The sequence below is a fragment of the Pseudoliparis swirei genome, chromosome 24 (assembly GCF_029220125.1).
Source record: "Pseudoliparis swirei isolate HS2019 ecotype Mariana Trench chromosome 24, NWPU_hadal_v1, whole genome shotgun sequence".
Lineage (NCBI taxonomy): Eukaryota > Metazoa > Chordata > Actinopteri > Perciformes > Liparidae > Pseudoliparis > Pseudoliparis swirei.
The window spans coordinates 28,287,740-28,310,664 of NC_079411.1; positions in this window are offsets into that span (position 1 = coordinate 28,287,740).

The window sequence follows — 22,925 nt, forward strand, 5'->3', positions numbered from 1 at the left end:
CCCGCCCGTTGGTATGAATCCAAAATAGAAAGTCGCCGGATTGCTGCCGTTCTGAGTCCGCCGTCGGTCAGCGCGCTCCAAACAAAAAAAACCTCGCGTCACCTCCCCCTCGTCACCTTTTATAACCCGTGACACGTACAAATAATAATAATAATAATATTATAATACAGGACAACACATGATCCCAACTCAATACAAGTGTATGCGAGGCTGCATCTATCGTCACTGGGTATTTACGACACTGAAATCGATACCTAAATACCTAAAAACCTGAAGGGGGCGCCAAAAGTGAAAAGTTACATAGTGTTGCTTTAACCAGGTGAAACCAATTGACATTAAAAATCTATTTTGCGAGGGCGACCTGGACGGCAATATAAGAATCTCATAGTTACAAACAAAAAAACACAAGAAACTAGAAGATACACTTAAAAAAACAGAAATAAACTCATAGATAGAAACAAATAAACATAAAAAACACATAGTTACAAACAAAAATATAATAAACACATAGTTACAAAAAAATATATATAATACACATAGTTACAAAAATAAATAAATAAGAAACACGTAGTTACAAACAAATGAACACAAAATTACTAACAAAAAAACACAAAAATCACAAAGTTACAAACAAAAATACACGGAAAATACATAGTTACACACAAATAAATACAAGAAACACATAGTTACACACAAATAAACACAAGAAACACATAGTTACACAGAAAAAAGCATGAGAAACACATAGTTACACACAAATAAACACAAGAAACACATAGTTACACAGAAAAAAACACAAGAAACACAGTTACAAACAAAAAATATAATAAACACAAAGTTACAAACAAATAAACACAAAATTACTAACAAAAAAACACAAAAACCACAAAGTTACAAACAAAAAAATGCAGAAAACACATGATTACACATAAAAAAACATGAGAAACACAAAGTTACACATAAAAAAATATAATAAACACAGTTACCCATAATTTTTTTTTTTAACACATATTTGCAAACAAAAAAACGCAGAACAAGACGAGTTAAAGAAAACTAAAAGTTAAGAAACGGTGACATAACGAGTTAATTTAAGAAACATTCACATTATTGTTGTTGTATCTGACCGCCGTCTAAAGAGACGCACACTTTACACACACACAATACACACACAATACACACACATTACACATCCGCATCACAATCCGCTACAAAAGAAGACATATTGTTATATTGTTATCATCATTTGTACAAATTCATGGATCAATATCCAGAGGACGTCGATATCAGCCAGCAGCGGCTCCTCTGGAGAGGGAGGGGAGGGGGAGGGGAGGGGAGGGGAATGGGAGGGGGAGGGGAACTGCTCCTCAGACGGCGGAGAGAACAACGATTTATCTTCACAAGCAAACACAAATAAAAAGAATCTTAAAATGGCCTCAACACTTGAGGTGTAATGCATTAAAAAGTAATCAGCCGATTACTGTCCAGTCAGCATAAACCTGGAGGCCCATCGGGTCTCATCACGCCACACGCTCAGGAGTTCAAGGTCACGCACAGAATCTGGTGTTTTCCATGAAAAATCACACTTTAATTCATCAAATGAATATAAAATATAGACATTAACAAGGTTATAAATAATGATGTTTATGGTAAATATTAATGTAGTTCTTCTTGTGGCTCAAAGGAAGGCCAGTTTGAAAGCTTCTCTCCCCAGCATAACTGTTTTCAGCTGCGCTCACATAAAAAGGGTTTTACAGGGTTTTCTACCCCTCCGCTAGTCTTCTAAGGCGATCACACAATGTACCATTAGAACACTGGAGATGGGCCTCTACACACCTCTGGAGAGACTTCATTAAACACCAGAGAATAGTCATCTACACATTAACTATGTAGAGAGAGTTATGATTCATTTAATGTTATCTTCATTGAAAAATAAGGAAATTTCTTTGTGACTCCAAACCTTTGAGCTTTTAGCATCAGTGAGAAACTGCAGAGCAACAATGTCAATCCACACACACACACACACACACACACACATGCACACACAGACTCTCTGGTGGAGATGGTGGACGCCGCCGCCCCCCCCGTTGCGGGGGTAAGCGTGATGGCGTCCCGCGGGCCTAGCAGGGGGCGATAATCACATCAAGCTCCCCTGACAAGAGGCTTTGAATTCAGCTCCGGCCCCTGAAGAGACTCTCTGGCTCTCCTGAACACGCCGCTTACGCTACAATGAGAAGGTTTGTGTGTCTTTCCATTTATTTTTTGGGGCATCACTCTTCTTTTATTTTTTATTTTTTTGACACCCCCGCCTTCAAAATGTAATTTGGGAACCAGTAGAGACGAAAATCTGAATTGGCAGAATTATAGCATTACCGCCATTGGCCCCTGGGAACTATTTGATTGTAATGCAGGGTTCGTACGGTCATGGAAAACCTGGAAAAGTCATCGGATTTTTTAATGGTTATTTCAAGGCCTGGAAAATGTCTTGAAAAAAAAGAAATCCCCAAAATTTGGAAAAGTCCTGGAAATGTTTTGTATTCATATGTTCATTCACACAGTTTGATTAAAAGAATGAAAATGTATATAAATATTTTTTCTTTTAATCAAACTATTGTCTCTTATTTAAGGTTTATGACATACTCATGTAGACACGGAGATTTTTAACAAAATGTTTGGTCATGGAAATTTGGTTTAAAGTCGTGTAAATCCATCAACATGTGTATGAACCCGGTTATTGGTGCCTCGAGGTTTATTCTGTCATATTTACCTTTTTGTTTTTTCTGTCCTGACGAATAATTCAGATTTTTTTTTCATTTGAAGTCGTTTTTAAAATTTATGTCATGAATTTCTGTAAATTATCTCCTGTAATATAGAACTGCCATGATCACAAAGGCTAAACACTGACTCACTACCAGTGTGTTGAAACACGCTGCAGCTCTATCCCATGCGGAACGGGGGGAGGTGGCCAGGGGGAAAAAGGACACTGTCCCTTTAAGAAATCCCATTATTGCCGGTTCCTCTGGTTAGCAACAGTATTCTGATTTTTTTGATGTCAGCTTTTCTTTTTACAGCTTCATGCTTCCCCATGAATGTTGATGGGTACCTCAAAGCACCGCCCGCCTTCTCCTCGTGGTGTTTACGTTCACGTGAATACCCAATATTCTGCCGTCCCCGGGCTCGCCATTCAGTCCTAGCAGGGGAGGAGAGCTCCAGCCGTTGGCCAAGGTCAACGTCTCCGGCTCGGCGGGAGGTAGCTGGGGAAAGAACCCTGGGAACCAGCCGCCCGCTCGGTGCTAATCCCGCGGCGGCTAGCAGGCTAGCGGCACAGCAGGCTAGCGGCACAGCGGGCGTCTCACCCGCCAAACATTCATCTGTTTGTGCCGCTGATAGCGAGATAATGCTTTTACTTTCCTCTCACTCTCTCCCCCTCTCTGCCTCTCTCACTCTGGTCCTGTCCCATTCTGTGGGATTTGGAGTTCTTGGATCTAAACTGGATGCTGAGCTAGCAGAACGATAAACTGGCACAATGGACTCCTCAGTCTCGCATAAATTGGGAAGGATGTGCATGAGAACAACCAAGAGCATCTGAGGACACAAAGTGTCTCATGGCTGTAAACACTGAGGCCTCTCGTGCATGTTTACCTCATTTAATGATAAAATGCGGCATTGGCTAAAGACATTAGAGAAGCTAACTTTTTAGTTTGATTGTGAGTTCGAAGCCTCTCTCTTTGTATTAGCCGTCGTGAGCGCGGGCTGTGGCCGTCGTTTAAGCTCATCTGGCGTCCTGTGGTGCGAGACATTGAGCCGCGAAACCCCGATGGGACAGCCGGCTGCCGGCGGACTCGCAGATTTGTGTCGTTCACATTCTTGGAGATCGCAAATCGGCAGATTAGCTTAGCACGCTAGGAGCGACACGGGAGAGGGGAGGGGGGGGGGAGCGTAGCGTCAAGCTAACGGCGATGTAAAAATGAATCGTCGACGTCGCGTTGCGGTCGGGAGGCGAGAAGGCAAAGCCCTCCACCCCCCCAGCACCCCCACCCTCGCACGAACACACACGCCCTGTTGGGGATATTATTCCCCCCCGATGAAGTCTCGCGCAGCGACCGTCCAATCAGATCGCGGGGCTACAACCGCAGCGTGAACAGGGGGGGGGAGGACACACACCTATTCCAGTTAGCACAATGCTGAGAAAGGACAGGGCGAGAAAAAAAACTGGACCAGCAACGGGAAAATTGGCAAATCCGGGGGAGGCTGTCAACGGGGCGACAATACCCAAACAGCGGGGGTCGCGGATGCCGGGGCGGCCAGGTAGGGGGTCTCCGTCAAAGTCTGGAGCTGTCGGAGAGCCGCGGTTCTTTGCTGCTATCAATACTAAAGTGTGAATGAAGTGTTTATTTTCTATTTTCGCCGTTGTCGTGCAGTTGTTTGAATTGTGCACACGATGTGGCTCGTTCGTGGTTTTCCGGGATGCGGTCGTAGCTCCGGGGGCACTTTACCAAATTTGGCAAATCACTCCTGCAGGTGTTTTTTTTCCCCACCGCCGCAAAAACCACAACAAAAAGCATGAAATGATGAGGAAATGATATGTAAAGGAGGGGAGGGACGTTGGTTTTATTTTGCGTTGGTTTCACTGCGGGATGCGTACCCAGGAGAAGGAGAAGCTACTTTACTGAAAACTGCAGGTAGCAAAGTGAACGGGAAAAAAAACTCTCCGCCGTTGATTCGGGCCTTTTATTTCAAACCCGGAGGAGGATTTTCGTTTTCCTTTTCATTTTCGCTGCGGGCCGACCAAAAGCAGAAGCTGAAAGACGGAGGAGGGCTCGGTGGGGGCGAGCTCTGTGGGTATTTTTTTTCTCCGGCACTGCAGGTAGCCATTGCGGCCATCGCTCTCTACAGCTTATTTCTATCCAATCGTAGCTGTCTCCAACTCATATGCTGTTTTTAATTTAAACTGTTGGGCCTTTTCTTAAGATGATTATGATTTTAATTGCATTATTTTAATAGGTTTGTTCTATATCCGAGCCCCAGACCTCTTCGTCACCCCTCCCTCCCTCTATCACAGGCTCTCAGTGGGACGCCATTCGTCCGGCGGACCCCCAGTAGAGGTTGTGTTTGACTCCTCAAACTTGAGACTCAAATTTAGGTTGTCAGCATGGCAGAACCACCTTTCATTAGCTCTTGGCTGGATATCAGCATCTGTTTTTTCTCTTTTAGTTTAGACGTTTTTTTGTTGCTAATGTCGCCTCCACCGTGAGACGACCTTCCCAGCGGGACGGCGTTTGGCTCATTGTGGTGTTCAACATACTGGGGGAAGCACTAGTTTATGATATTTGATCAAACTGTATTTTATATTAGGTGGAACTATTGCCTTTGTTTGTATTTATTTAACCGTGTTTGGATAATTTAGATGACCGATGATTGGTTGGGTGGGCCTCACATGTGTTGGTTGTTGTATATGGTTATTTTTTGCCACTAACAAGTATGTTGTGGTATAATTTTAGGGTATAATTACGATAGCATATTTCATGCTAATAGTCAGTCTCATTTGAAGTGGCAAAAAGCCCCAATTTCTGACCAACATTGAAGGTAAAAGAGTCTGAAAGTTGTCTATTGAATATTTCCGGCAACTCAGCATTTTTTAAATCCAACCCAACAAAGTGAACATACCTTATATGGAAGAATATCATGATATGAGATACTCATACTCAGCTATTTGGCCTGAGCAGATACTGTGACGCCTAATCTTGGAAACCTTTAGGAAAAGATGCCAGAAGAAGCTCTTCGCTGTAAACTGATGTTATTTCGATGGCGATTTGCAGAGAAAACACGCTTCACTTGTTTAACCTTCATACAGGTTCAACTGAAGCCAATGGCCGCCATAGTGGCCGTACTACTGCAGGGACCTCGAGATTTAACTGAAGCAGAGACGACAAATAGAGTTGTATAAGTACTATACTGCAGGAGATAATCTACAAAAATTCATCGCAAACATAAAAAAAGCATTTTCCTATGAAAACTTATCAGAATTATTCATCAGGACAAAAGAAACAAACAGGTAGATATTACATAGAATAAACCACGATGCACCAATAACCGGGTTCATACACATATTGATGGATTTCCAGGAATTTAAACCAAATTTCCATCCCCAAGCATTTTGTGAAATCTCCGTGTCTACACAAGTATGTCATATACCTTAAATGAGAGACAATAGTTTAATTTAAAGAAAAAATATTCATATAATTGTTTGTTCTTTTAATCTAACTGTGTAAATGAACATATGAATATAACAAATTTCTTATCTTTTCCAAAGTTTTGTTGATTTTTTTTTCTCCAAGGACTTTACCAGGCCTTGAAATAACCATTCTAAAATTCAGGTCAGGTTTTCCATGACCGTACAAACCCTGCATTACAATGAAATAGTTCACAGGGCCAATGGCGGTTACGCTATAATTATTCTTTTAATCAAACTGTGTAAATGAACATAGAAATATAACACATTTCCATGACTTTTCCAAAACTTTTGGGATTTCTTTTTTTCAATGACTTTTCCAGGCCTGGAAATATCCATTCTAAAATACTATGACTTTTCCAGGTTTTCCATGACCGTACACACCCTGCATTACAATGGAATAGTTCACAGCTATATTTACGCTATAATTCTGCAAATTCAGATTTTCGTCCCAACCGAGTCCCAAATACATTTTGAAGGCGGCGGGTAAAAATGAATAAAAGAAGAGCGTCATAAGTCATAGATCTGTTTACCGGATATTTAATGGGCTTTATATCAATCCTGTGAACATACATTCACTCACGCTCATCTCGTATAATGAGTATCGCTTCATGCTTTAAAGCATCTCAACGAGTCCGGGTATAACTTCCCTGAAGACAGTCGTGTGCATGTGAGACCAGTTACCCCAGTGAAAAGTGGCTTTGGGAAAGGTTTTTTTCCCCCAATGCTGTGAAATTACACACCGCAAATGTTCTGCAGAGTCTGCGGACGGCGACGTCAGATTGTTGCCCCGAGCGAGACGGCTTGTAACAGGAAAACCGCCGAAGTGAGATGATCGTTGTCCTTGTGATGCAGATTAGTAATATTCGGTGACTTGGGGGGGGGGGGGGTGGGGGGTCAGATGTGGTGAGCGCTGCACCATCCTGTTTACTTTGTGACCTCGAGAGCTCGGGAAGACGTTAAGAGCATCGTGTCCACTGCGGTTTGAACATAAACGATGTGTTCAAAGACATGTTTACACGCAGGATTATTCCTTTCTTACGAATGCCGTTAGCGTTTATTAGTTTCTTTTTCCTCTGGAAGCCCTTTTTTTCCAACCATCTGGATGAAGATGTCAGAAGAAGCCACAACAAAAGCCAATTGGGGAAACCCAACGCAACCGGGTTGGGATTCATTCACGGAGTCGTGGAATCGACCGGCTGCCGACGTCCGGATACATCACCGTTTGAAACCTGCCAATAAGGAGGGATCATGAGATGATTTGTGGGACACGGGTGACACTGAATGTCATCTAGTGGTTGGTTGGACCACCCAAAGGTTGCCCATTTTTAAAAGCCATGCGGTTTTCATTGAAGAAGTTCCAGGGTTGCCCTCCCACCTAAAAGGCCAATCCCCCTGCCCACAAGCCCCACCAGACCCCAGACCCTGTGATCTACGGCTGGGGTCCCCTTTCGGCAAATTACCGCAGTTGAAAAGAAGCCGAGCGTGGACTCAAGAACAAAAGGAGGAAACGAGGCCTTTCCAGACGGCTCTTGAGGAACCTGTAAATCCCTGTTCGGCTGCATTCCTCCCCAACGAGGAACCAGATCTAGAAGCAACCATGAGATGACAGTCGTACAGCACTTCACCAATCACTCAGACCCCAGGCAACAAATGTCCATTATGACCATGTGCAGATGGGGGGGGGGGGAGGGGGGGTTGCAAAGTTAATTGCCCATCACTTGTCAGTGGAGTGCAGAGGGAAGAAAAGCTATCACTGTGAAGCTCGTCTCTCTCAGAAGCCGTCAGCCAAGGACAATGAATACATCCCGTTGCTGCCACAGCATCTCCGGATTTTAATAGAGAGAGACGTGGACCACAGACGGCAGCGATGCGGTCAGGTTGTAAACACACAGACATGAAGAGGAAGAACCGGGATTACAAACAGGTCGGATCTCCTCGGGGCGTCCAGGACCGTCTGACAGGGGGGGGGGGGGGGGTAAAGGATGGGAGGAGGGGGAACGGTGGTTTGGTTTCTTTTTATTCACTCCTCTCCCGTCAACTATACCCTCTCTCTCTCTCTCTCTCTCTCTCGCCGACAGCGTTGTCATTCGGATACAACTGAAAGTCCAGAAAAAAAGCATCACAATGAAGAGACAGATAAATTCACCTGGAGGCTGAAGGCTCGGAAACCAGCTGAGACCCACCAATTTGTGAACAGCAGAGTCCTGATGCTACCCTCCTCCCTATCTCACTCTCTCCATTTGTTTTTCCTCCATTGTTCATTATTTTTCGAAGGCAAAGAAGCTTCACTAATTTCCCCCCCGACCATCCAGAACCAAAACGTCTGCTAATGCCAAAACAAATCAAATTATATTCCTTATCGTGGTTTCTTTCTTTTTCCTTCAAATGAATCAAACACTTGTTTCAATTCCAGCTAAAAATGAGTTCCACTTATCTTCACCCATTTGTATTATCATCCTCTTTGTTCGTGTCCTATTGGTCTCAGAACCACAAGGAATAGGCAGATCAGGAGATAATGATGGCGAGGCCTTTCTTCCAGGGACGAGGCCCAGTGGATGACACGGTGGGAAGATGAAGGATCGTCCTCATCAGGACAAATAAAGGTCTATCATCGCTAGAAAGGGAATCGTGTCCTTCAAATCAAGGTTTTACAGCTAATATCATATGTGGCTGGAAGGCAGAAGTCTCTAATTGTACATCTGCTGGAGAAATGTGAGCCATCAGTAAAATATCATCTCTTTTACCGACTTAGTGCGCTTTAAAGGGATAGTTTACCACTAAATTCAAAATACATGTCTTCCTCTTTTGACCAATCCAGACTGTTTTGGTTACTCAAGATAATCTGGATTATTTTAAGTAACCGGATTACCATGTTATGGTTTTTTGTTTGTAGTTTAGCACCACAAACTATGTGCCATAAAGTCTCATTATGTTTGAGAGAAAGCAGACATCTCTGAGAGGAGACACTACAACTATTGAGGGGGCATGAACCCCTTTTAAACCATTGTCTTTATTTTCCCATTGTCCCGGGAACAATAACAAAAAATATCTCCAGGGACTCAACAAATACAGTGTCTGGGACAAACATAGGACTGGAGAGAAACCTATCTTTACATATGAAACTACTACGTTCATGGCTCTATACACGCTGCCAGTTCCAAGGGAAAGTATAGAGGTGAACTACAGAGAGTGAAACTACAGGCTAGCTAGTGAGACCGTGTGAAAGAGTAAACATGTTTATTATTGTTGTTGTAACAGTTAAAGGACATGTTTAAAGTGGAATGGCCGTATATTTATGTATATTATGTATACTGCTTTGAGCTACAGCGCGTTTACAGTCAAGAGATGCTCATCGCGATTAGCGCATTAGTTTGCTAGTGATGCTAGGTAGCGTACGCTTCTATTTAAACAGATTTAGAATAAAATGGAAACATTGAAAGAATTATAAGGCCTTCTTCTTCTTCTTCTTCTTCTTCTTCTTCTTATTACACTGGTTCCCTCAACATAAAGCCGATGTTTTTTTCTTCCCAACAGGCGTTTTCTGCTAAATTGAATGTTTTGTTCAGCAAGATAAAATGAATACCACAATTTTATTTTCAGAAGCGTGATTAATAAATAATAATAACACCACATGATGTCAAGCCACCAGCTCTATAAGCTAAAGGCAGACTATTGATCAGTCATCCTATTTAGCCAATTTAAGTCTAATTCAGCAAACTAATGCTAATTAAGCTTGTAAGTTCACGAGTGGGGTAGTTACTGACATATTATGTTGAGACAAAAGCTTTAAATCTCTGAACTTTGTGTTAACGGCAGATTATATTGCCGGTATTTAATCTAAACCCAATACATAAAAACACTTTGACTTGGAGACACGTGAACTGGATGCTAACTCGTTTAGCGGTTTTAGGACTCGTTCCTTAATTACTCATTCACTCATGAATTACCGAACGTTCTAATGCCTTTTTAAATATTCTAACTGTTTGAATATTTAATGATTACAATTCACAGAGAACACATGTACGGTTTCATGGCAGTCTCAATAAATGTGTTGGAGCAGAAGATAAAACACAAACATGCTGTATGTACTTTAATGAGATCCCCTGATACTATAACTATACAGTACTGCCATCTCACCCGATGCTTACCCATAATGCATCACTGCATATCTGTACCATGTGCGTCATGTGTTGCTCATGCAGCCGCCGTAGGAATCAGCTTTCAATAGAAACACCCTGAGCCCATGATGGGGAGGAAGGGAGGGACACGTGAAGAGGGCCTGCCAGTCACACACACACACACACACACACACACACACACACACACACACACACACACAAAGACACACACACACACACACACACACAAAGACACACACACACACACACACACACAAAGACACACACACAGACACACACACACACACACACACACACACACACACACACACAAAGACACAGACACACACATACAGACACAGACACACACAGACAGACACACACAGACACACACAGACACACACACAGACACACACACAAAGACACAGACACACACACAAAGACACAGACACACACACAGACACACACACAGACACACACACACACAGACACGCACACACAGACACACACACACACACAGACACACGCAGACAGTCTGGTAAATCTAAGGGTGGAGGGGTTTGCTTCATGACTAACAACAAGTGGTGCAACCCCAAGAACATTAAGACTCTTTCTCGTTCCTGTCAACCTGGAACATCTGACGATCTCATGCCGTCCATTCTACCTTCCCCGGGAGTTCAGCTCGGTCATCACCACAGCCGTCTACATACCACCACAAGCGGACACCGACGTAGCACTATCGGACCTACATCAGAAATCAGAAATCAGAAACATGTTTATTGCCAAAGAATGTTCATATTAAAAACACAAACAAACGAGGAACTTTTTTTGGCGGAAGGTGCAAGAATCACAAGACCAATATTGCGAGAGCTGCCCAGCGCCATCTAGGAAAGGGTGGATGAAAGATGACAGCATAACATGAGGGAAGAGAGGCGAGAAAGAAAAGCCACCCCGACTATGCCCCTAGAGGGTACAGTGTGGAGCAGGAGAAACAAAACACCATAGCACATAAGCACATACATCTTAGACATGACTTGCAACGAGTAGGAAAGGGGGGAAGGGAGGTAATCCAAAGACTGGGCGGTAGACCCGTCAATGGCGGCAGAACGTAACCAGCAACGACAAGCAGCCAGCCCGGTCCCTCGCCGCACGGCGCGGACGCAGAGCCCGTCCTGTCACCCTGGGGGGGCAAAGCAGGCGCAGGCGTGATGGGGGTAGTGAGTGCATTTCAGTTTGTTAAGTTCGTGTGTGAATGGCCTGTATCGTCCTCCCCCAGTCCACAACAGACAAAGTTCTCAGTCCACAAGATGGTCGTTGCCATGGAGATGGCCTTGAAGGGGCCTGGGGAGAAAACAACCACAGGTGTCTGTGGATAGGGGGAAGGGAATGGGAATGAGAGAGTCTCGCTTCAGTGATCTTCGGGGGAGTTGTTATTCCAGTCACGGCCTTGGGCCCGTCCTGGTAGAGGGAGCCGAAAGCAGATAAGATTGGGATTGTTTGGTCTTCCAGTAGCTGCAATTCAGTTTTTCGCACCCACTATTCCTCCAATTTCCTCCCGTTTGCCAATAGGATTTCAAATCGATCCAATTTCATTTGCAGAGCCGTCAGCTTCTCCACGATGTTGTCATTCTGACGGTTTAATGCCAAAGTCTGAGTGCCAACAACTCTGCCCAACGCGTCAATCATGTCGGGCAGCCTTAGGGGGCTTTTAACGGCTGTCACCGTTTCCTTAATTTTCCGATAAGCCAGGGCAGCGCCAATCCAAACAGCAGAAATCCTGTAATCAAAGTTCAATATGTAGATGTCTTCACGTCCTCCACGGAGAGTGGTGCTAGGCACAAGACCCGCCACTTCGCCCCCGCGCCCATCGTGTATCCAGCAACATTCGTCCCAGCAGGACAGGCAGGTTCCCCGAACCCGGCTTTCGTCGAGAAGATGGTGTCAATTGCGTTTAAGGACCAGTTGATTACGTCCATGGTTTTTAGTTCGAAGAGCGATGCGGAGAGAGTCTCACAAGTATAGAGACAGACAAGACATAACGAGAGAGCCAAGCAGCGAGGGGAAGGTCATGGGGAGGAGAGGGGGAGAAAAGTGCGACCGCCTCCGTCGAGAGCCAAATCCAAATGAGTGTGATATGTCGGCATCAGAACAAGTACCCCGACGCGGCTGTGGTGGTGGCTGGGGACTTTAATAGGGCAAACCTAAAAAAAGTCATGCCGAACTTTCACCAGCACATTACGTGTGCTACCAGAGGGGAAAGAACGTTGGACCACTGCTATACGCCATTCAAGAGAGGCTACAAGGCTGTCTCTCTCCCTCCGTTCGGCAAATCAGACCATGCCACCATTTTCCTGCTACCGGAGTACCGACAAAAGATCGCGCGGGTAGTGACAAGGGACGTAAAGCGGTGGTCTGACCAATCAGAGGCTGAGCTACAGGACGCTCTGCGTGTCGTCGACTGGGACATGATCCAATCCAGTTCCAGTGACGTCAGCGAGTTTGCGGAAGTAGCAATGAGCCTCATAGCAACGCTTAGCGACACCATCGTCCCCACGGTAAAAGTTAGGGTCTTTCCTAACCAAAAGCCGTGGGTTGATAGATCCATCCGTGAAGCTGTGAACGCCTGCATTGCTGCCTATAACTCCGGTCTTGTATCCGCAACATGCTCGAGTACAAGGCAGCGGTCTATGGACTGAGGAGGGCGGTGAAGAAGGCCAAGAGGAGGTACCGAGACAGAGTGGAATCACAGATGGAGCAGCGACACCAGGCGCCTATGGCAGGGGCTACGGACTATCACAGACTACGAGCAGACCCCGCGAATGGTGAGTGCCGACGCATCCCTAGCGGACGACCTGAACCCATTTTATGCACGGTTTGAGGCTAGCAACAACAGCGCTTAGCTCGCCGCTAACAACAACAACGTTAAGCCGAGGTGAGTTCTACCGCTGGGGATGAACACACACTCTCTGTGACCGAGCACAGTGTAAGGAAGGCTCAGATGAGGGTGAACACCAGGAAAGATGCAAGTCCAGATGACATATCTGGGAGAGTACTGAAGACCTGTGCGAACGAGCTAGGACGAGTGTACACCACAATATTCAACCTCTCCTGGCTGAGTCCGTGGTCCCCGCCTGCTTCAAGAGATCCACTATTGTCCCTGTGCCCAAGAATGCTTCTCCAGCATGTATGAATGACTACCGACCGTGGCCCTCACCGGTGGTCATGAAATGCTTTGAGAGGCTGATAAAGGACTACATCTGCGCCTTCCTCCTTCCTCCATGGACCCGCTGCAGTTTGCTTATCGCGCAAACAGATCCACGGATGATGCTGTCTCCCAGGTACTGCACACCACACTCTCTCATCTGGACAGCCAGAGGGGGCTATGTGAGACTGCTGTTCATTGATTATAGTTCAGCTTTCAACACCATAGTCCCTCCAGACTGGCCGGCAAGCTGATTGAGCTGGGACTGAACACCCCTGTGTGCTTGGATCCTGGACTTCCTGACCGCCAGGCCACAGGTGGTCAGGGTGGGCAGACACACCTCCAAACCCCTCACCCTGAACACAGGATCCCCAGGGTTGCGTCCTCAGCCCCCTACTGTACTCCCTGTACACACATGACTGTGTGGCCAGGTTCAGCTCAACACCATCATCAAGTTTGCGGATGACACAGTGGTGGTGGGCCTGATCTCCGACAACGACGAGAAGGCCTACCTGGAGGAAGTTGCTGATCTGTCACTCTGGTGCCAGGACAACAGCCTCATCATGAATGTCACCAAAACTAAGGAGCTGATTGTGGACTTTAGGAGGGTACAACAACAGAGGACGTACTCACCACTGGGGATTAACGGACTACTGTGGAGAGGGTGAGCGGTATAAATACCTGGGAGTCCACATCACCGAGGATCTGACATGGTCAACAAACACAGACACTCTGGTGAGAAAGGCAAGGCAGCGCCTCTACCACCTCAGGCAGCTGAGGAAATTTAAAGTTTCCCAGAGGATCCTTCAGTCCTTCTACTCTGGAGCTGTAGAGAGCGTCCTGACAGGAAGCATCACAGCCTGGTTTGGCAACTGCTCCAGGACAGGAAGGTTTCAGAGAGTAGTGCTCGGCTGAGCGCACTATTGGAACTACACTCCCACCCTGCAGGACTTGTACACCAGGAGGTGCAGAACCAGAGCCGCAGGATCATGAAGGATCCTCACCACCCCAACAACAGACTGTTTCAGCTGCTGCGGTCAGGCAGGCGCCCGTAGTCACGCTGCAAGAACAGAGAGACTGAGACGGAGTTTCTTCCTCAGGCCATCAGGACTGTGAACTCCGACCTCACCAGGACCCCCACATAGACCCACACAACTGCCCCTCTTAGGCACACACACACACACACACACACACTTACTGTAAATATTGTGTTGTTTTTTATTGTAAATAGTGTGTACTTGTTGCCCTTGCACATTCCTGCTGAGCATTGCCACTTTCATTTCACTGCACACCCTGTGTGTGTATGTGACAAATAAAACATCTTGAATCTTGAATCTTGAATCTTGAATCATGAATGTCACCAAAACTAAGGAGCTGATTGTGGACTTTAGGAGGGTACAACAACAGAGGACGTACTCACCACTGGGGATTAACGGGACTACTGTGGAGAGGGTGAGCGGGTATAAATACCTGGGATTCCACATCACCGAGGATCTGACATGGTCAACGAACACAGACACTCTGGTGAGAAAGGCAAGGCAGCGCCTCTACCACCTCAGGCAGCTGAGGAAATTTAAAGTTTCCCAGAGGATCCTTCAGTCCTTCTACTCTGGAGCTGTAGAGAGCGTCCTGACAGGAAGCATGGCGCGGCAGTGTCCAGTCGCCGTCGCGGCAGCTCCGCGGAGATTGTGCGCTCTTTTAGTTTTTGTGTTTATTTTTAATATTTTCTTTGCCACAAACACACTGGCACTAACAACATACGACCGCAGCACACTTTTGGACATAAACTTTTGCGCAAAACAAGGGTTTTTGTCCACTTTTTCCATCGATCCAGCGTGGCCGGCAGAGATCGTACGAGCGAACCACAACAACAGCAGTGGAGCCGCTACTACGGGGAGACGACGAAAACATCGAGGGAAACGGAGCGGAATTCGGAACAGACTGAGAGTTCAAGCCCACCGTCCACCTCTGCCCAGCATCCTTCTTGCTAACGTCCAGTCTCTGGAAAATAAGATGGATGATTTTAGGGCAAGGATCAGATTCCAACGGGACATGCGGGATTGTAATATCTTTTGTCTGACGGAAACTTGGCTGACCCCGCTGGTGCCGGATCGAGTCATATGTCCAACCGAGTCCTTCTCTGTTTTCCGTGCAGACAGAACGGAAGAGTCTGGTAAATCTAAGGGTGGAGGGGTCTGCTTCATGACGAACAACATGTGGTGCGACCCCAAGAACATTAAGACTCTTTCTCGTTCCTGCTCGAACCTGGAACATCTGACGATCTCATGCCGCCCATTCTACCTTCCCCGGAGTTCAGCTCGGTCATCACCACAGCCGCTCACATTCCACCACAAGCGGACACCGACGTAGCACTCTCGGACCTACACGATGTGTTATGTGGGCATGAGAACAAGTATCCCGACGCGCCTGTGGTGGTCGCTTGGGACTTCAACAAGGCAAACCTAAAAAGTCATGCCGAACTTTCACCAGCACATTACGTGCTACCAGAGGTGAAAGAACGTTCGACGACTGCTATACACCATGCAAGAGAGGATATAAGGCTGGCTCTCTCCTTCCGTTACGGAAATCAGACCATGCCGCCATTTTTCTGCTTCCGGAGTATAAACAAAGGATCGCGCGGAAGCGGTAGTGACGAGGAACGAATGCGGTGGTCTGACCAATCAGAGGCTGAGCTACAGGACGCTCTGAGTATTGTCGACTGGGACATGATCCAATCCAGTTCCAGTGACGCCAGCGAGTTTGCGGAAGTAGCAATGAGCCTCATAGCAACGCTTAACGGACACCATCGCCCCCACGGTAAAAGTTAGGGTCTTTCCTAATCAAAAGCCGTGGGTTGATAGATCCATCCGTGAAGCTGTGAACGCCTGCATTGCTGCCTATAACTCCGGTCTTGTATCCGCAACATGGACGAGTCCAAGGCAGCGGTCTATGGACTGAGGAGGGCGGTGAAGAACGCCAAAGGAGGTACCGAGACAGAGTGGAATCACAGATGGAGCAGCGCGACACCAGGCGCCTATGGCAGGGGCTACGGACTATTACAAACTACCAGAGCAGACCCCGCGCAATGGTGAGTGCCGACGCATCCCTAGCGGACGACCTGAACTCATTTTATGCACGGTTTGAGGCTAGCAACAACAGCGCTAGCTCGCCGCTAACAACAACACCGTTATGTAGCCGAGGTGAGTACTACCGCTGGGGATGAACACACACCCTCTGTGACCGAGCACAGTGTGAGGAGGGCTCTGTTGAGGGTGAACACCAGGAAAGCTGCAGGTCCAGATGGCATATCTGGGCGAGTACTGAAGACCTGTGCTAACCAGCTAGCTCCAGTGTTCACCACAATATTCAACCTCTCCTGGCTGAGTCCGTGGTCCCCGCCTGCTTCAAGAGATCCACTATTGTCCCTGTGCCCAAGAATGCTTCTCCAGCATGTATGAATGACTACCGACCGGTGGCCCTCACCTCGGTGGTCATGAAATGCTTTGAGAGGCTGATAAAGGACTACATCTGCGCCTTCCTCCTTCCTCCATGGACCCGCTGCAGTTTGCTTATCGCCCAAACAGATCCACGGATGATGCTGTCTCCCAGGTACTGCACACCACACTCTCTCATCTGGACAGCCAGAGGGGGCTATGTGAGACTACTGTTCATTGATTATAGTTCAGCTTTCAACACCATAGTCCCTCCAGACTGGCCGGCAAGCTGATTGAGCTGGGACTGAACACCCCTGTGTGCTTGGATCCTGGACTTCCTGACCGCCAGGCCACAGGTGGTCAGGGTGGGCAGACACACTCCAAATCCCTCACCCTGAACACAGGATCCCCAGGGTTGCGTCCTCAGCCCCTACTGTACTCTCTGTACACACATGACTGTGTGGCCAGGTTCAGCTCCAACACCATCATCAAGTTTGCGGATGACACAGTGGTGGTGGGCCTGATCTCCGACAACGACGAGAAGGCCTACCTGGAGGAAGTTGCTGATCTGTCACTCTGGTGCCAGGACAACAGCCTCATCATGAATGTCACCAAAACTAAGGAGCTGATTGTGGACTTTAGGAAGGTACAACAACAGAGGACGACTCACCACTGGGGATTAACGGGACTACTGTGGAGAGGGTGAGCGGTATAAATACCTGGGAGTCCACATCACCGAGGATCTGACATGGTCAACAAACACAGACACTCTGGTGAGAAAGGCAAGGCAGCGAGTCTACCACCTCAGGCAGCTGAGGAAATTTAAAGTTTCCCAGAGGATCCTTCAGTCCTTCTACTCTGGAGCTGTAGAGAGCGTCCTGACAGGAAGCATCACAGCCTGGTTTGGCAACTGCTCCGCTCAGGACAGGAAGGTTCTGCAGAGAGTAGTGCGTTCGGCTGAGCGCACTATTGGAACTACACTCCCCACCCTGCAGGACTTGTACACCAGGAGGTGCAGAATCAGAGCCGGCAGGATCATGAAGGATCCTCACCACCCCAACAACAGACTGTTTCAGCTGCTGCGGTCAGGCAGGCGCCTCCATAGTCACGCTGCAAGAACAGAGAGACTGAGACGGAGTTTCTTTCCTCAGGCCATCAGGATTGTGAACTCCGACCTCACCAGGACCCCCACATAGACCCACACAACTGCCCCTCTTAGGCACACACACACACACACACACACACACACTTACTGTAAATATTGTGTTGTTTTTTATTTGTAAATAGTGTGTACTTGTTGCCCTTGCACATTCCTGCTGAGCATTGCCACTTTCATTTCACTGCACACCCTGTGTGTGTATGTGACAAATAAAACATCTTGAATCTTGAAACAGCCTGGTTTGGCAACTGCTCCGCTCAGGACAGGAAGGCTCTGCAGAGAGTAGTGCGTTCGGCTGAACGCACTATTGGAACTACACTCCCCACCCTGCAGGACTTGTATACCAGGAGGTGCAGAACCAGAGCCGGCAGGATCATGAAGGATCCTCACCACCCCAACAACAGACTGTTTCAGCTGCTGCGGTCAGGCAGGCGCCTCCGTAGTCACGCTGCAAGAACAGAGAGACTGAGACGGAGTTTCTTTCCTCAGGCCATCAGGACTGTGAACTCCGACCTCACCAGGACCCCCACATAGACCCACACAACTGCCCCTTTTAGGCACACACACACACACACACACACTTACTGTAAATATTGTGTTGTTTTTTATTGTAAATAGTGTGTACTTGTTGCCCTTGCACATTCCTGCTGAGCATTGCCACTTTCATTTCACTGCACACCCTGTGTGTGTATGTGACAAATAAAACATCTTGAATCTTGAACACACAGACACACACACACACAGACACACAGACACACACACAAAGACACAGACACACACACACACATACACAAAGACACAGACACACACACACACAAAGACACACACACACACACACACACACACACACACACACACACACAGACACACAAAGACACAGACACACACATACAGACAAACACACACACACAGACACAAAGATACAGACACACACACACACACATACACACGCAGACACACAGACACACACACACACACAGACACACAGACACACACACAAAGACACAGACACACACACAAAGACACAGACACACACACACAAAGACACACAGACACACACACAGACACACACGCACACATACATACACACACACACACAAAGACACAGACACACAAACACACACACACACACAGACACAAAGACACAGACACACACACACAGACAAACACACACACAGACACACACACACACACAGACACACACAGACACACACAGACACAGACACACAGACACACACACAAAGACACAGACACACACACACAAAGACACAGACACACAAAGACACAGACACACACACACACACAAAGACACAGACACACACACACACAGACACACACACACAAAGACACAGACACACACACACAGACACACACACAAAGACACAGACACACAGACACACACACACACACACACACACATCAAATAGAGCTGGAACATCTGTCAGACACCGGCCCGGTGGTTCCGTTAAATGAGGAGGGGTCCGGTTTATCTCGCATTGCTGCCCATTGGTTTTAATTATGGTCTGTCTCTTTCAAGTTAACATCAGAACTGTCCTTTTTGTGTTTTACCGTGTGTGTGTGTGTGTGTGTGTGTGTGTGTGTGTTTTTATAAAATCTCTGTTCATCCATCTCTCTTAAGACACACAGACACATTTTTGTAATCGATGAGCATTTGTGTTGTGCAGGTGTGCATGTGTGTGTGTGTGAGTGTATGTGTGTGTGAGAGTATGCGTGTGTATGCGTGTGTGTGTGTGTGTATGAGATCTCTTGTATGTTCATCCTTCAGTCTTCATCCATCTTATTTTGCATATGTACATATTTTTGTAATTGAGTATTTATTTCGTGCATTTTGTGTGTGTGTGTGTGTGTGTGTGTGTGTGCGAGAGATCTCTGCCTGTTGATCCTTCAATCTCCATCCATCTGTCTTATTTTGCACGTGTACACATTTTAGTAATTGATGAGCATTTATTTTGTGCAAGTGTGCAATTGTGTGTGTGTGTGTGTGTGTGTGTGTGTGTGTGTGCATGCACGTTAGCGTGTGCTTGGCCATGTCCGTGTTGAGTTGCTCTCCAGGCGCAGCTGCATGGGACTGGATTGATGTGTAACCCGAGCCGGCCCTTTAAAGGTTGAGGGGCCGACGTGCCTTGCTCATGGGCCAGATGGGGCTCCGTGATGAAACCAGCGTCTCTCCGTCTCCGTGACTACAAAGACATCCACATCCTTATCTTTCTTTCTTTATTTCTCTCATTCTACTCTTTGCTTCTACCCGATATCTATCTCTCCCCCCTTTCTCCTTTAAGGTATACGTCCACCGAGATTTCACAAAGTGTTTGGTCACGGAAATTTGGTTTAAAGTCCTTGAGAAGTCCTGGACACCCATCGGTCAACATGTGTATGAACCGTGCACGTAGACGGTCATCACGCCTCATGAGCGGCATGCACATCCCGCATGTTTAAAACTCACCAGGCGTCACGTGACCCGGACGCCGCTCGTTTCGTCTGTGCAGCTGAGCACCGGAAAAAAAACTCTGAGAAAAGGGAAACGAGAAATGAGGTGCTGGCAACACAAAGAGCTTTGAGGAAGTAGACGCGTATCTCCAAGGACACATCCCACCCAGCGGATCAAAGGACCTGGAGGACGTGTTTGATGGGGGAACCACACTGAGGGGGGGGGGGGGGGTTCAAAGCATCGCATCCTGCATCTCACCAGCCCGCCGAGGCCCACGAGAGGAATTCTAATACACACCTCGCCTGTCATTTAATTGCCGCCTCGCCGTGTCCCTCGGGGAGGGGGGGGGGGGGGCTCGTCTTTGGAGAACATCTTTGTCCCGCTAGCTCACCATTAATTATTATTTCCTCAATAACGGCGTTTATTGCGTGTTTTTTTTACGTCTCGTCGCCGATCTTTTTGTCTTGGGAGAAGAAACAGACGTCTGACAGAGGAAGAGATCACACACACACACTCACTTAGATATCATACCGGCCTGCCGTGTGTGTGTGTGTTGGCTGGAGGAGATGTTGGGCTGTCAGTGTTGTGTATTTGATCATGGGGGGGGGGGGGGGGGCACAAGAAGAGATCTGTGAAGTTACTGTGTTTGGCAAATCAGATTCTTTGCATATTTTACTGCAGAAAAAGACTTCACACACGGTCAGAGTCGTCCTGTCATTCCAACGTCCCCCGAGCCTTGAGACAGGCCACCTGAGCTCGGCCGTGTTGCTACACATGGCGTGTGTAGAGGTACACATGGATCGGCATATATTAGAGTTATCGTTATCGGGGGGGGGGGCATTGTGTCTTCATGCCCTGACGAACGGAGTCGACTTCCCCGACATCGCAGCGCGTCTGCAGCCGAGAGCCCGACGGACGACGCTCCTCGTTCGGGTTTCGAAAGTTCGCTCATCGAACGCCTCGCTCATCGTTTCACGGTTCGTTGCCGCGGCGATCGGCGTTCCTGTAGTTTCCTCCCCTGTCCCCCGGACCGAATGACGGGCGAGGACGTCGAAGCGGGATAATTGCGTGCATTTCTCCGTAAACCTAAGAGGTATTTAAATACGCTCTCTAAATAATTATGCGGTCTGGAACGTTTGAATTCTAGTTTCACAAAAAGCACTTTCTGCTATTTACATTCCTGAAAGAATGTCATGTGGTTTATGGACGCGGGCCGGGCGGCCGGAACCAACAACAGAAAAGGAGGCGGGGAGGGGGAGGGGGAGGGGAGGGGGAGGGGCTGAGACGAGAGCGGGGGAGGGGAAAAAGTTCAAAGCGTGCGAGGTCAAGCTCGAGGGTCGCTCTGCTCTCTCCCTCGCTGCCCGCGTGAATAAATAACCGCCGATTGACATTCCGATCGCGATGGCGCCTCGTCAAACATCCACTTTCATAATAACGGTTGTCGCCGGTTACATTTTTTGTTTTAGTCTTCGACGCATCGAAAGCAAGCCGCGTATTAAATAACGATGGCGGCGCCGGCTTACGCCTGCTCCAGGATGACCGCTCGCTCACAAGAGCCCTTACCTGCTGGATCTGTCCTCTGATTGGATCAAAGCTCTGACCCGTGTTGCTAGGTGACTCACTGAGCACATGTGTGTGTGTCCTCACAGAGCACATGTGTGTGTGTGTCCTCACTGAGCACATGTGTGTGTGTCCTCACAGAGCACATGTGTGTGTGTCCTCATAGAGGACATGTGTGTGTGTGTGTCCTCACTGAGCACATGTGTGTGTGTCCTCACAGAGCACATGTGTGTGTGTGTGTATCCTCACAGAGCACATGTGTGTGTGTGTGTCCTCACAGAGCACATGTGTGTGTGTCCTCATAGAGGAAATGTGTGTGTGTCCTCACATAGCACATGTGTGTGTGTGTCCTCACAGAGCACATGTGTGTGTGTCCTCACTGAGCACATGTGTGTGTGTCCTCACTGAGCACATGTGTGTGTGTGTGTCCTCACTGAGCACATGTGTGTGTGTGTCCTAACAGTGCACATGTGTGTGTGTCCTCACTGAGCACATGTGTGTGTTTGTGTGTCCTCACTGAGCACATGTGTGTGTGTCTGTGTGTCCTCACATAGCACATGTGTGTGTGTGTCCTCACTGAGCACATGTGTGTGTGTCCTCACAGAGCACATGTGTGTGTGTCCTCACAGAGCACATGTGTGTGTGTCCTCATAGAGGACATGTGTGTGTGTGTCCTCACATAGCACATGTGTGTGTGTCCTCACTGAGCACATGTGTGTGTGTGTCCTCACTGAGTACATGTGTGTGTGTGTCCTAACAGAGCACATGTGT